The sequence below is a fragment of the Cebus imitator genome, unplaced genomic scaffold (assembly GCF_001604975.1).
Source record: "Cebus imitator isolate Cc_AM_T3 unplaced genomic scaffold, Cebus_imitator-1.0 Scaffold31, whole genome shotgun sequence".
NCBI classification, from domain to species: Eukaryota; Metazoa; Chordata; class Mammalia; order Primates; family Cebidae; genus Cebus; species Cebus imitator.
This window is the reverse complement of record NW_016107346.1, coordinates 4,795,800-4,798,438: the sequence shown is the minus strand read 5'-3', so window position 1 is coordinate 4,798,438 and position 2,639 is coordinate 4,795,800. Positions and strand designations below refer to the sequence as shown.

The following is a 2,639-nucleotide window of genomic DNA, read 5'->3' as shown; positions in this document are numbered from 1 at the left end:
AAATTGCAGACTCATTATTTTAGAAGCTTTAAATGAATAAAGCATAGCTCAAAAATATATCTGTGAATTCTTTTCAAAATTATTTTGTTTCTCATAGAAAAGTTTACCCTGCTACTTGATTTGATTTTATGCTGCTTTTTCTTATTTTCTAAGGATGTGAACTCTTTTAATAAAGATGAAGAACAAGTAAATTTGCCATTCTTATGTGTTAAACTTACATGTTAAACCTTAAATATGAAAACAACTATTTCCTTTATTTACAGTAAGACAAGTTAATGTTTTGCATGTCTACTAAGTACATTCTACTGGGTTGCAGAAATTTATATACAAATTTATTCATTAGAGTGCAGAAATGGATGAGAGAGTATATAAATAATAAGAGATATGAAGAGCTTATTGCAAATTGCTGGTATAGACAATAAATACAATGCAAATTTAAAGGAGATACATTTCTTGAGGTTAGGCAGTCAGGGAGGGTTTTATGGGAAAGTAAAGAACAAAGTAGCATTCTAAACTGGAAAAACATTCTTTCACTCCACAGACTTTTTAAAAGTACCTCATGTAGGCAGGGAAATCCGAAAACTACTGTGGGAACAATAGTAAAAAAAAGAGCATGGCTGTGGCATGAAGATGCTTACAGTCTGGTAGGTTCATCAGCTATTTATTGCCAGACAATGCTGAACTATGATAATCATAAATCTTGGTAGCATGCAACAATAAGCATTTATTTAGTTCACAAGCTCATGGTTTCGGATGATCTTGGCTGGACTCATTTGCTCCCATCTGGACTTGTTCATGTGTCTGAGGTCAGCTATGGGTTGCTAGGGTTGCTCTGTGGATCTTGGTGGGGCCTGCTTTTATGGATTGGGGCAGGGGGCAGAGGGGAGCTGGCAGTTGGCAGATACCCTCGGTTGATGTAACTTGGGTATATTTCATTCTTTGGCAGGAAATTTTCTACTTATGTCACTTTGACTAATATCCCATTGGTCAAAACAAGCGACATGGTCATTTCCAGAGTCAGAATTGCAGGATACAGCAAGGTTATAAGGCAAAGAGCTTGGCTACTGAAGGGTGCAAAGCACTGGGGCCTTTGACGCAATCTCTCTACCAAAGTGACTGAAATATGAACTACAAGATTTGAATGCTTAAGGAAGGGACATATTCACTTGGGAATTAAGAGTAGACTCAGGATAAATTCAATCTGTCATGGGTTCATGAAAAAATTTTCAAAGTAAATATTATTTGAGTAGGATTTTGAAAAAAGGGTTCTATGTGAGAAAATTTTTGTAGATTTAGTGGAGCAAAGACACAAGGGTCAGAAAGCAATCAGCCAAGCCAGGTGACAAAAGGGACAGGAATTTGATTCCATCTTTAGTTTGGGGTAGGGAAAAATCTTGAGAACAAGATTTCCAACACAGACTCAAGTGGGAGTCTAAATTGCTTGGAATGCTTAGCTAAAGGAGTCTGGATTTTATTTGTAGACAACAAGAGTCTTAAAAATTTGCAAAGAGAGGTGTACCTTTTCTCAGGACAGCTGATATCTGAAGTGGAACTTGTGTTCAGCTGTGTAAGTTTACTACTACTTATGCTCAATGTATTAATTAGACCTACCCAGAGCACCCCCACTACATGGAATTTCTTTAATAATGATATAAACTGAGGTAGAAAGAGTTAAGATGTTAATGGACACTGATGTGTGCAATTTTGAAAGTGACTTCTGAAGTAAGTTGTGGTTTATTCTTGTTTCATACACTGATTTTGTGAAGTCTTGAAATGGTTTTAGGGCAAATAGAAAAAATCAAGACTACTCCAGATAAATAGGAATTGTGGTTACTAGTTAAAAAGTAGGAACTAGAACAAAATACAAAGGAACTTTAGAATAAGATACATTCTTTTATGTAATATAAGATCTAATGGGAAGAGAAAGCATATAGTTAAAATACGTTACAACACTTTTATGTGATAGAAGTGTTTGCAAGAGTTTTGGGATCACTAATAAGAGAACTCTGATGTGATTAAATTCTTAGTGAACTACATCATAATTTCACTTGTACTTATTCTAGGACAGGCTAGGACAGAACTGTTTGGATTATGGAGTAGATGTCTTCAGTTTCCTGTCTACAGCCTTCAGATCTTATCACTTCTGTGTCCACTGGTCTATTTTCAGTTGCAAGTATCTGCATCACTTTGCTGGAGAATGTTCTCCAAAGCTGCTGATGTCCTTTCTGCTTCACTGCCCATGTATATGGTGATCTGAAAATGACAGGAAAATAATGCCCATAAAGAAAAGCCTCAATCAATGATTGAAGGAATTGGTATGTGATAAATGTCTTGCTCCTCAGTTGGGGTAACGCTTGAGCAGGTGTTTTATACTGTCTCCTAGAGTTCTTCAGCAAAATTGATTTTTCAATAAACTCACAAAGGTTATTTGCCAGATAGCATACCATTTATTGACTTCTTTCTCCTCCATCTCTTACTTCCCCACTTCCCTATGGATGCCTCCTGGATCACCTCCCAGGTAAGCTGCTTGCAGTCAAATGCTTATCTTGGAGTCTGGTAATGCAGGAACCCAAATGAAGACATACGGGATACATGTAATTAATTTTGTGTTAGCCAATGGAGCCATGTTTGACTAACAC

General features: G+C 36.5%; 1 long non-coding RNA gene across 1 annotated transcript; it reads left to right on the top strand.

The window, feature by feature from the left end:
- The first annotated feature begins 550 nt into the window (after positions 1-550).
- Positions 551-2,434, top strand: LOC108300931. Its single transcript, XR_001823657.2, has 2 exons — positions 551-644; positions 2,064-2,434. It is a non-coding gene; the product is annotated as an uncharacterized LOC108300931 (long non-coding RNA).
- Positions 2,435-2,639: the final 205 nt, after the last annotated feature.